Source organism: Palaemon carinicauda, chromosome 7 (assembly GCF_036898095.1).
Source record: "Palaemon carinicauda isolate YSFRI2023 chromosome 7, ASM3689809v2, whole genome shotgun sequence".
Taxonomy (NCBI): Eukaryota; Metazoa; Arthropoda; class Malacostraca; order Decapoda; family Palaemonidae; genus Palaemon; species Palaemon carinicauda.
The window spans coordinates 79,774,138-79,787,572 of NC_090731.1; positions in this window are offsets into that span (position 1 = coordinate 79,774,138).

Below are 13,435 nucleotides of genomic sequence, written 5' to 3' on the forward strand. Positions count from 1 at the left end.
GCTATTTTTTACTACTCTGTGATAACTTTTATTTTTTTTTTTCAATATTCTTTATCGGATCAGTAAATTCTTTTGATGCCTTCACTAATTCCTTATTTGCTGAGCTAATTATACCTGCCCACGAATCGTCCCCCTTTAATACAGATTTGTGCATTAGGGAAACTTGAGGGCAATGGAACCGGCGAAACAGTCTAGACCTTTCTATTTTGCATCATCCATATGTCCAATTATCAACTTCCCCTATACTTTTTGTAACATCATTTCCTTCACCGTCGCATTCATCGGGCAGACAAAATATCATCGCATATAGCCTTAGATCACGTTGTAGCGATTTTTCATCTTTATCTTGAGAGAGAGAGAGAGAGAGAGAGAGAGAGAGAGAGAGAGAGAGAGAGAGAGAGAGAGAGAGAGAGAGAATTATTATCAAGAAAATAAAAGGTTCTAGCTGTTAAGTTATCTATTTTGCAATTGGGATCTGTATTATATTTTGACCTTATAAGGTAACTGTCTTTCTCTAATAGATGATATTTAACACTATTTAACTGTATCTAACGCTAGGTGCTGATAGCAGACTTCCATTTATCACAAAAAGGTAAGGAAATGTTCAAGTCCATCTTGATTCATTCTATAAGTCAATAAAATGATTTATTAAATATAATTTTCTCCTTTTTAACAATATTGGCAAAGATTCACAAGAAACTGCCAATCCTTTTTGGAATGAATAAAGACAATTATTTCCCATTAGCTTCAATGATTTTACTCGGTGTCTTGCAATTGATGAAATCATCCTGATTTTGTAAGATCAACCCGTATTAATTTCTGAACATCTTTGTATCGTACGGAACTCCAGAGATAAATTGACTTATTTCTTCCCAATGCTTATCTAAAAATAATCCTTTGCTACAGAAATATTTAAGCGATTTCGTAATTGTTTCTAATATAAATTGTACAGCTAATTTTACATTCATACGCTGAAAGCCACTGACATTTATATGTTTCTCCAAATTTATGTGATATTTTCAGATCACTTTTACATTATAAGTTCCCTTAGCGAAGAGCAGTGGACAAAATCACCGTCACTTTGCTGAAAGCCATTATCAAAGAAATTGTTTCTTATTAGTCTCATGAGATGTGGAGCATCAGCAAAGACACAAACAACGCGATCGGTGATGCTGGATTTTCAATCATCGAATTATGCACAATTATGCATAGAGATTTCCATAGACTACCGTTGGTAGGACCTAGGTCGTTAAATATAAACATTACAGGAAAACTCGCTAGTTCTATCTAAATGATAGTATAATTTTTAGAGCACAAAGAGTATCTGAATCTTAGTCATAACTACATTTTTAGGCAATGCTGCCTTCATCAAATCATTAGGTGGAAACACGCTCAAAATTATTTGTGATTTGTCCTTAAATAATTTGATAACGGTCTTTAAAATTTATGGTTCGACATCCAACATATACTAACACAACTATTTAACGTAGAAATGGAAGAAAGATTGAAATATTGAACATCAGCTTCCTTGTAAGCAAACTGTAAAATAGTAAATACCGGAAAACAAAGGCTGGTAAATCAGACCACGGTGCGGTGTGACGTCATCAATAACCGCATGGCTAGCCTGCGCAGTAGAGAACACAGTTTGGGCCGCTGATGGGGGGCCTTAGCCTAAACGTTGGGGCCAACCCGTCATACCCAACACAGTTAATACAGTATGTGCTGTTTTTTAGTTGGTATAGTATAAAAAAACATATTTCCTTTTAAATGAATATCTGGTCTCAATTCATGATCTGTAATCATTATTGTAAACAATTTTGGCTAAATAATTTTCATCGGACATTTCTTTATTGTTTAAATATAACTAAAACAATATTTTAAAACTATGCTAAACGGCAAAGAATAAAGAATAAACCTCTCTCTCTCTCTCTCTCTCTCTCTCTCTCTCTCTCTCTCTCTCTCTCTCTCTCTCAGTGGCGATTCTAGGACTCTGAAAGTGGGGGGGCCACTTCAGGGCCAATATAAATTTTGGGGGGGCATTTATTGTTGGTGGCTAGGTGGCACTCTGAAGACAATATTATGTCATTAATGAAATAACAAATGACAATAATAACACCTCATTACTTTCATAACTTGCATTTGTAAAACATATACATGTATGCCTACACAAACATTATGATAATGGAGGTTATTCGTATTACTTAAAAAAAAATATATATGTATTTCTTGCAATATATTTTTAACAAAATCGCAAAAATATGGCAAAAATATCTTCAAAACAAAAATGAATCATGAGTTATGAATGTAATGTAAATATTATGTTGATATTAAAACCCCATGCAAGCATGCATGAAGTAATGCAGTGTTGCCAACAGGGCGAGTTTCCCTTTCCTGAGGTGAAGTAGATTATAGTACGTATATTTAGTGCAGCTTAATTCTACGATTATCATGCCGGCTATCAAATTCATCAACAAAACAGTCTAAATCAATTCTCTCGGCACGTGCACTTTCAATGGACAGTAATGCGATATTACTCAATCTAGCACTGGTCATGGAATTTCTGAGAAATGTTTTCACTAATTTCATTTTTGAAAAACTTCTCTCACAACAAGCACTGGTAACAGGAAGAGTGACAGATATTAACAATAGTTTGTACAAACAGTCAAATGCAGCCTTATAAGGACTAAGGAATGACAGGAATTGTGTAATGGATGTAGGCTGTATTGGCTCTTTCGTGAGTAATTTCTTCACCAGAGGGATCTCATATTGTAAATCATTTTGACTGACCGAGTATGCCATTGCATATGCCTTCAAGTCTTCTTCTAACAAGAATGTCTGTCCTCCAGGACAGAGAGCTGAAATACCACAGAAAATTGCATTTGACTCTTTGGAGAAACGACGGTCTAATTCACTAATTAAGCAGTCTAGGACTTCATAGAAAATCCTGATGTGTTGCACATGACATGGAACAGAAGATCCTTGACCACTTGTTTCAAACACGATAAATCCATCAAGCTTACGAGGTTTCTTTACCCGTTTTCTTGTTGTTGTTGGTGTAATGCAGCATTTCCTGCAGAGTTCATTAACCTTCTCAGAGTAATGGTCATTCAAGTCAGAGTTGCGTACATTAACTAAATGTTCATGGAGTGACGAAATTAGATTTGCTGCTTTTCCTAGGTCTGCTTGTTTATCCTGTAGCTGTGTAGACACTTTATTAACTTTTCCAAGAATATCTGGGAAAAATTGCAATAAGTAAACAAACTCTGCATCAATCTGGGCAAGCAAACCGCGAGCGGATACAGCTCGGGCACCAATGTCATCTTCAGAAATTTCCTTCAAAAGTCTCATTATGCATTGCAGACGGAGTAGAGCATTTTCACACGAAGTGGCCCGACACCACCACCTTGTGTCACTGAGATGCTGCAGTTCTCGTACTTGTTCTTTAGGCAACATTTCACGCTGTATCAAAATGAATTTCTCATGAACTACCGAGTTACTAGCAAAGATATAGAGTTCTTCAAGTAAACTAAAGAATTCAGCAGCTTCGGGTACATACTTTGCAACATTTATCAACACTAAATTGAGCCTGTGTCCATAGCAGTGTATATAATATGCAAAAGGAGCTTTATCACGAATTCGTTTCTGAACACCACTAATCCCTCCACTCATCACTGATGCCCCATCAAATCCTAATCCTACAAGAGAAGATTTGTAATCCAACCCCAGTTTATCCAAACTCTTCAAAATAATATCTGTGATAGAGGCAGCATCCAACAAGTCCATCTGAGTGAAAGAAATGAAGCACTCCTGAATACAATTTGCTATTTCATCATAAAATCTAATAACTAATGCCAACTGCTCTGCCTTACTAACATCCTTGGCTTCATCAGCTTGAACAGAAAAGTAATGACATGACCTAACTTTTTCTGCAATTTCTTCCTTCACCATACATGCAAGTGTGTCAATCATCTCATTCTGTATTGCAGAACAAGTGTATTTTTCATTTTTTGGACCACTTTCTACTCTATCAGCTATAATAGGATCACGTTTAGCAGTGAATCTGAGAATCTTACGAACATTTCCTGGATTCAGTTCATCATCACCTTCTCTATGTCCTCTCTGCGAAATGTCTTGTGTTACAGTCAACAGGATTATTTCACCTAATGTCTTTATGTAATGACGATTTTCAAGAACTTTCTTCTGGTATGCCTCACTTATACACTGAGCAATTGATGTTTTATCAGCTTTATTTCGTTGATAGTCCGCCCATGCAATACAAGAAGTTTTGTGGCACTGAGAGGAAATGTGCTTTTCGATGGCACCATCTTTTCCATGTGCTTTCTTCCATCGTCTAAAGCCACTCTTTATGAATGCTTCATCTGCATTGCCATATGTTGGTGGAGCAAAGTGCCTGCATGCAAAACAGAACATTGCATCTCGTTCTTTAGAATATTCAGCCCATTCATATTTGTCGAACCAAGCCCCCACAAAAGACCGAGCATGAGACTTTCCTTCACTATGCCTTGGATACTCTTTTAATCGTACCTGAATAGGATTCTCAGAAGCAGATTGAGAAATGTCAGCTGGTGCAGAATCTTCCTTTTTCTGTTTCTTTGTTGGAGGATCATGTGAACTTGATCTTGCAGGATTGCCAATACTTTCACGATCACAGTCTCCCTCTGACTTCTTAGCAGGTTTATCAGATTCAAGGTTTACTGTCAATGGTGTATCACATTCACTGCGTTTTTTAATTACAAATTTATCCATGATTGTCTATAGTACAATAAAATTATCTGTGATAGTAAGTTCTGAAAAAAAATAAATTAAATCAAATAATCACACGTAATTCACAATTAACACAACACACCTGTCACCACAGAAAAATGTGATAAAATTTGCGGTTTTGCCGACTACCGACTGGAAGAATAGAAGATGATGACAGCACGCACACACACACACTGTCACACACACACATACACACACACACACACACACACACACACCCACACCCACACCCACATATATATATATATATATATATATATATATATATATATATATATATATATATATATATATATATATATATATATATATATATATATATATATGTGTGTGTGTGTGGGTGTGTGTGTGTGTGTGTATAACATGTATACAGTATAATAAATATATGCACATATAGGCCTACACTATCACTGCCAACATTCACGAATCACAAAAATTATGATACAATTAGGCCTAGACGATTTTTATTATTATAGGAATTGTTTTCTATGTAAAAATAAAATGGGGTTAATTGTCACCGACTCACCAGCTACTTGTATTTCGGCCTATTTAGTTATTTTCTTTCAAATATGGCTAACGACAATATTTATATTTGGCTTTTGTCAGATCTGTTTGTGAAAAGGTTAACACTGGGTTGAAGGGTTAAAACTTGAGTTGGGATATAGACCTACATCATATAACAAAAAAATTAGTGTACATTGTTTGCTACTTTACACCCGCCTGTCAGATTCTTCTCATTCTTTTTCTAAGATTTCGTATAATTATTTTTTTACTCTATTTTCGTATCCGCTTCTTATGTGAAACACCCACATACTGTACATAAAGATCGAATATCTCATAGACACTAGTCTACTCCCACTTTGTATGAGACGAAATAATGAATACCACTTATGCTCAAATGCACTTATGCACAAATAATTATGCTTTAGACACTCAATAAGACACTAATCGGGTAAAAACTGACTTGACCGGCTCACAGTCTCACAGAAACGGACTACATGTACTGATCACATCATCACATCATACATGGAAGAAACATACGCGTCTGATTCGCGTCACACAAACACAAGCGGGCGAGGAGGACGGAGGTGTAAAAAAAATTCCAATAATTTTAATCTAGCAACGTTACCATCTTTTTTTTTTTTGTGATTACGTCTAGTTATTGTGATAGGATGGGATATTTGAGTGTATATATAGTATACTGTATAATTTATAAGGTATATATTTATATTATATATTATATTATATTATTATATATGCCTAAACTAAGCTTATTTAGAATTAGGATATGGAAACAAAAACTGGGGGGGCCAAGCTGGGGGCCAGCCAAAAAACTGGGGGGGCCATGGCCACCCCTGGCCCCCCCCCCTAGAATCGCCACTGCTCTCTCTCTCTCTCTCTCTCTCTCTCTCTCTCTCTCTCTCTCTCTCTCTCTCTCTCTCTCTCTCTCTCTCTCCTATATTCACACAAATAAGTAGAACGAACCTTGGGCAGAGAGAAAAAGGACCGAGATATGATCTTTCTTTACTAGTAATGACTTTATGCTTTCTGATTATCTGTCAAAGAACTTAATCTCTTCGCACCTGCGAGTCAAACCATTAAATGTTCATGTTGAGGTGGAGGAAAAGGGGGAACTACGGTATAATCTGTCTTTACTGTTAATGACTTTAAGGGTTTCTGATTATTTTGTCAAAGAACATAATCTCTTTGCATCTACGTGTGAAGTCTTTGATACAGATCAAGAAAAGATTTCCCATAGAGGTTTTAAAAAACAATTTAGCGATGGCTTCCTTCGGCCTACCTACGGAAAAAAATGGAAAAAAAACATGGAATTTAGTAGGATCTTTTTATGACCGTTCCCTCTATTAGATATATGCTAATCCCTTCATTATTAGTCAAGGTAAAAGAATCGTCAGCCACGAATGGTAGGAGAGGCAATCTGTTCGAAATTATACGAAATGTAACATTTGATTACACAGGAGACGGCGACTCTTGACCAAAGGCCGGTGTTTGGCCCAATCTTGGTTTTAATTTGAATTAACATTTATGTATTGACTATTTCTGAAAATATACTTGAGAGATTTATTTCCCAAGTTTTTATTATCACTTGCATTATTCATTTACTTCTCTTACTTTTTTTTGTATGTTATCTTATTCTGGCATCTTAAGTATCATTACCTCTAATATAATATTGACTAGTTTTTGTAATATATATCTAACTCCTTAAAATAAAAATAATACATACAGTAGCACAGACAACGGGGAAAGAAACCAAGTCGTTAGGAGAAAATACACCATATTGTGACGAAAGTATACAATGTACAAAAACAGATGCTTGACCACTAAATTAGCGAACTGAATTATTTAACGGACTTTTAAATACTACCTGCTCCGAAGTTTTCAATATTTTCCGCTAGGATGTCCATTAGAAATGTCGCCAGATGTACCAGGTCGAGCTTACCAATTATAGATTTACCCACTATAAACGTGTCACGTTTATGTCAGACCTACAAGCTACACACGTCTGTCCTACATTGTCAAAAGGGCGTGGTGTAATAATCTAGACTACAGGACAGGAGGCAGTGAATTAGACGATTATTAAATCGTAAGAGAATTTATTGTCCAAGTTAATTTTCACAATTAAAATGAGCAGAAATCTTCTTCAAAGCGAGTGAATTAGAACTTTAAATCTTGAGGGTTCATAACAGAAGATTAATAAACTTCTCGCTGGCTCTTAAATGATTTCAATAGTCAATTACAATGGAATTTACTTTTAACTGGTACAATACCCGGGAAGAACGGACGGGGAGACATTTAAATTAAAACAAAACTATTGGACGTCGTGTGGTGTTACTGGCTTATTGACGTCCGCCATGGCCATGGTAGGCTTACCATTGTGGAGGAAAGTTGGATAATTCAACTACACAATAAAATAAAAAGAATTAATGTTACTTAGATAAGATGGAAGATAACATTTCCATTAGGCAACTAGTAAAAGGGGGTGAGGCAAATCAACAAGTGTCTCTTTCACATACCCCACAATGCTGAGAAGATCAATCGAATAATTTTCACATGTCATAATGGGAGTAAATATATCCGCATTTATCCTTCAGGAAAAAACCCAATTAAGTAATTGTTCCTGAAACAACAAAACATACCACAAAGCATCATGCAAATCAAACTTATATAAATTTGGCATATATTACATATTGACAAAATAGAAAGAAATCCCACCCATTACAGTCCTCAAAGGGAAAATCAAAGCAATACATAACAGTATAATGAAATGGAGAATTAATTGTAGGTTACTTTGAAAAGGAAAGTTTTAAATATTTAACTTAGCCGGTGAATATATAATAGCTGCAACTCTGCGGCTCGACAGACAACATACTCAAAAAACTCGCGAGCGATTGCTATGAAGGTTGCGGGTGTGCCCACCAGCGCCAACTGTCGGCCAGATACCACTCTTGTATGTAAACAAAACCTTCAATTCTTCTCTGTCGACGTTGACGACAAGACGTATTTCATACTCGCTGTAGAACCTGGAGTTTTCCCATCATATTTGGTGAAGTACTTTATTTTGGTTTGAGCTTTCGCAGTACAGGTGGTTTTTCCTCAACATAAACTCTTGAACTCTTTATTGAATCGGATTATTTGTTGATGACTTGGATTGTTTTTGGAATTTTCTTTCACTAATTCTAAATGGCTGACCCTTCTCAAGTACCTAGATTTCGAAAGTGTAATGCTAGGGACTGTAATAGGCGTCTTCCAAAGGCTTCTCTCGACCCTCATACTGTTTGTTCCAATTGTCGGGGTAAAACCTGTCAATTGGGAGATCGGTGTGAGGAATGCGTGGGCCTTTCGGAATTCGATTGGCTCGAATATGATAAATATGCACGCAGACTAGAGAGAGATAGGGTAAGGGGAAGTTCATCTAGGTCCGTAGATTTTTCCTCTCCACATGCCCCTGAACATAATCCTTCCCCTGTAGTGGTTGTTCCTAATCCCCCTTCTAGCACTCAGGAACCGTCTATGCAAGACATGTTACGTGCTATTCATGCCTTGGGGGAGAGAGTTGAAGCGTTAGCAAGTGACCGTAATCAACTCATGGCTGACGTGAAGGAGCTTAAGTGCCATAGTGCCACGGCGGAAAGTGGGAAAGTGATTAGTGCGCAAAGTGTTGTGAACAGTCTTGCGACCGAGGGTTCGTCTGTTCGTGCCTGTCGTTCAGCTAGTCCGGGACCTCTTGCAAGCTCCCAAGCCCAGGGGAGAAGCAATGTCGTACGACTTATGAGTTCGAGAGGCCTTGATCAGCGAACAGACGTTCCCTCTATGGTATCAGGCGTATCTCGTCAAGATCGCCCCTACCATAAGACGAGAGAGCCCATTTTTACCTCGTCTTCAGAAGGCTTTTCACGCAAGAAACCATGGAGCAAGGTTTCTAGGCCTCTTAAACGCAAGTCGGTCCCTTCAGGACAGGTCCAACGTCCTGGATGTAGCCATTGGGACAGTTCGGACCCGTTGCTGTCATCGGATGACTGCTCTCCGCCTAAGCAAGGCAAAGTTGTGCCGTCTCAGACGCTAACCCCGTCTGTTACCGCACCCGTTACCATAAACCCTAAATGGGTTATACTGCAGGACATGCAGTCTAAGCTTGCGTCCCTTATGGAAGACTACAAGGTTTCCGTTGAACCTAGCCGTTTATCTCATGGAGATCCTGGCCTTCAGCCACCCAAGCGTTCTGTTGTGCGTCCTGTTGACGTTGGTGTAGCCATCTCACGTCAACCAGTTGGGGTTGTACCACACCCGATGCGGTCTCGTGTGGGTTTTCAGCCGCATGTGGACGTTAGGCAACTCGCTGATGCGCCTGGTGACGTTCAGGACGTTCGCCAACCATCAGAGTTGACTTGTGTTGACGCGGTGCGTCAACCTCCGCAACCTAGAGTTGTTTTGACTGCACAACCCAGGCGGTCTAAGCAGTCTCGGGTGGACGCGGTGCGTCCTCACGCACCTGTTGTTGTTGACAGTTCCCAGACTGTTCAACAGTTTCAGGACACTGTGTCCTGCTCCGCCACTTATGCACCAGTGCGGGCGGACGCTGCGTGTCAAGCATTGCCAACCCCTTTGCTTGTTTCTCATCAGTTGTCAGATGAGGAGCTTCCGGATGAGGACGTTGCTGACCCTCAGCCTGAGGATCATCCTTCAGATATTGATGAGCCTAGAGCAGTTCCACCATCTATGGACTTTAAAAAGTCATGCTCATTTTTAAAGAATTGTTTCCTGAACACTTTGTCTCTGTGGCTCCTCGTTCGCCGCCGTCTGAGTTTGTTTTAGGCGTACCTGCTGCCATGCCAGCCTTTACAAAACTCGTTCTCTCTCACTCATCCAAGAGAGCTTTACGGCTGTTAGGCGATTGGTTGGAAACCAAGAGGAGTTTAGGGAAGACGGCCTTTGCCTTCCCCCCATCTAAACTCTCGTCTAGATCGAGCGTCTGGTATGCCACAGGAGAAGTTCTCGGCTTGGGAGTTCCTGCCTCTGCCCAGGGCGACTTCTCAAGTCTTGTAGACTCTCTCCGCCGCCTAGCCATGAGATGCTCGAAGATTAGTTGGTCATCCTCAGACCTTGACCATCTACTTAAAGGCATTTTTAGGGCTTTTGAAGTTTTCAACTTCCTTGACTGGTGTTTGGGAGCCTTGAGTAGGAAAATCTCATCAGCCGATAGAGATGTCTCCTTACTCATTATGTCCTGCATGGATAAGGCCATCCGCGATGGATCCAATGAGCTCTTCTCCTCGTTTACGTCAGGAGTCCTAAAGAAACGAGAGTCTCTGTGCTCTTTTCTGTCAGCAGGAGTGACGCCCTGTCAACGATCTGAGCTACTCTTTGCCCCTTTGTCTAAGTTCTTGTTTCCTGAACTTTTAGTTAAGGAAATAGCGTTGTCTCTAGTGCAGAAGGACACCCATGACTTGGTTGCGTCCTCGGCTCGCAAAGGGACCCCTTCGTCTGCCTTGTCTGCTAGACCTAGGATAGACACTCCAGCGTCCAGGTTTATTCCGCCCTTTCGTGGCAGAGCCCCCAGCAGGGGAAGTACTCGTGCCGAAGGAAAGAGAGGAAAGAGGTAAGGAGCCAAGTCCTCGCGTGGCAGAGTCTGACTGCCCGCAGCTTCAGACAGCAGTAGGTGCCAGACTCAAGAACTTCTGGCAAGCCTGGGAGAAGAGAGGCGCAGATCAACAGTCTGTGAGGTTGCTCAGAGAGGGGTACAAAATCCCATTTGTACGCAAACCTCCTCTAGCTACTTCCCCTATCGATCTCTCTCCCAGGTACCGAGAGGAAGCAAAGAGACAAGCCCTGAAACTAGAAGTGTCTCTTTTGCTAGAGAAGGGAGCGGTGGTCAAAGTCTCGGACCTTCAATCACCGGGGTTTTACAACCGTCTCTTCCTAGTACCGAAGAAGACAGGAGGTTGGAGAACGGTGCTAGACGTCAGTGCTCTGAATGTCTTTGTCACAAAGACAAAGTTCACCATGGAGACCACGAAGTCAGTCTTAGCAGCGGTCAGAAAGGGAGACTGGATGGTCTCTCTCGACCTAAGAGACGCTTACTTCCACATCCCCATTCACTCAGATTCCCAACCTTTTCTGAGATTTGTGTTCGACAATGTGGTGTACCAGTTTCGGGCCCTGTGCTTTGGCCTAAGTCCTGCTCCTCTCGTGTTTACGAGGCTTATGAGGAATGTGGCAAAATTCCTCCATTTATCGGGTATCCGAGCCTCCCTTTATTTGGACGACTGGCTTCTCAGAGCCTCATCCAGTCATCGCTGTCTGAAGGATCTCAATTGGACTTTAGATCTGACCAAGGAATTGGGACTTCTGGTCAACTTGGAAAAGTCCCAGCTGATCCCATCCCAAACTATTCTGTATTTAGGGATGGAGATTCGCAGTCCAGTTTTTCGGGCTTTTCCGTCTGCCCCCAGAATAGAACAAGCCCTGCTCGTAATCCAAAGGATGTTGAAGAGAGAACGTTGCTCAGTCAGGAATTGGATGAGTCTAGTAGGAACTCTATCTTCCCTGGAGCAGTTTGTCTCGCTAGGAAGGCTACACCTCCGACCTCTACAATTCCATCTAGCTTTTCACTGGAAAAAGGACAAGACGCTAGAGGCGGTCTCGATCCCGATATCCGAAACAGTAAAGACTTGCCTGTATTGGTGGAAAGACAATATCAGTTTACGAGAGGGACTTCCCCTAGCAGTTCAGAAACCAAACCACGTTCTCTTCTCAGACGCATTGGATTTGGGTTGAGGTGTGACACTGGACGGTCGGGAATGCTCAGGTCTGTGGACCTCAAGTCAGAGGAACATGCATATCAACAGCAAGGAGCTTTTGGCAGTTCACCTGGCCTTGATGAGCTTCGAGAGTCTCCTTCGAGACAAAGTGGTGGAGGTCAACTCGGACAACACCACAGCCTTGGCGTACATTTCCAAACAAGGAGGTACCCACTCCCTGACACTGTACGAGATCCCAAGGGACCTCTCATCTGGTCAAGAGATCGAGGCATCTCCCTGGTAACGAGGTTTATCCAGGGCAACTTGAACGTTCTAGCAGATTGTCTCAGTCGGAAAGGTCAGGTAATTCCAACCGAATGGACCCTCCACAAGGATGTGTGCAAGAGGCTTTGGGCGACTTGGGGTCAACCCACCATAGACCTCTTTGCAACCTCGATGACCAAGAGGCTTCCAATCTATTGCTCTCCAGTCCCAGACCCAGCAGCAATACATATAGATGCCTTTCTCCTAGATTGGTCTCACCTAGACCTATACGCATTCCCACCATTCAAGATTGTCAACAAGGTACTGCAGAAATTCTCCTCTCACGAAGGGACAAGGTTGACGTTAGTTGCTCCCCTCTGGCCCGCGAGAGAATGGTTCACCGAGGTACTTCAATGGCTGGTAGACTTTCCAAGAAGTCTTCCTCTAAGAGTAGACCTATTACGTCAGCCACACGTAAAGAAGGTACACCAAAGCCTCCACGCTCTTCGTCTGACTGCCTTCAGACTATCGAAAGACTCTCGAGAGCTAGAGGCTTTTCGAAGGAGGCAGCCAGTGCGATTGCAAGAGCGAGGAGAGCTTCTACCATTAGAGTTTACCAATCGAAGTGGGAAATCTTCCGAGACTGGTGCAAGTCAGTATCTGTATCCTCGTCCAGTACCTCTGTAGCCCAAATCGCTGATTTTCTCTTATACCTGAGAAGAGTTCGCTCCCTTTCAGCTCCCACGATCAAGGGCTACAGGAGCATGTTGGCTGCGGTCTTCCGGCATAGAGGCTTAGATCTTTCCAACAATAAAGATCTACAAGATCTCCTTAAGTCTTTTGAGACCTCTAAGGAACGTCGTTTGGCTACACCTAGATGGAATTTAGACGTGGTCCTAAGATTCCTCATGTCAGACAGGTTTGAGCCTTTACATTCAGCCTCCCTGAAGGATCTCACTCTTAAGACTCTTTTCCTGGTGTGCTTGGCCTCGGCTAAAAGAGTCAGTGAGCTTCATGCCTTCAGCAAGAACATCGGTTTTTCGACAGAAAAAGCCACTTGTTCTCTTCAACTTGGTTTCCTAGCCAAGAATGAACTGCCTTCTCGTCCTTGGCCTAAATCTTTTGAT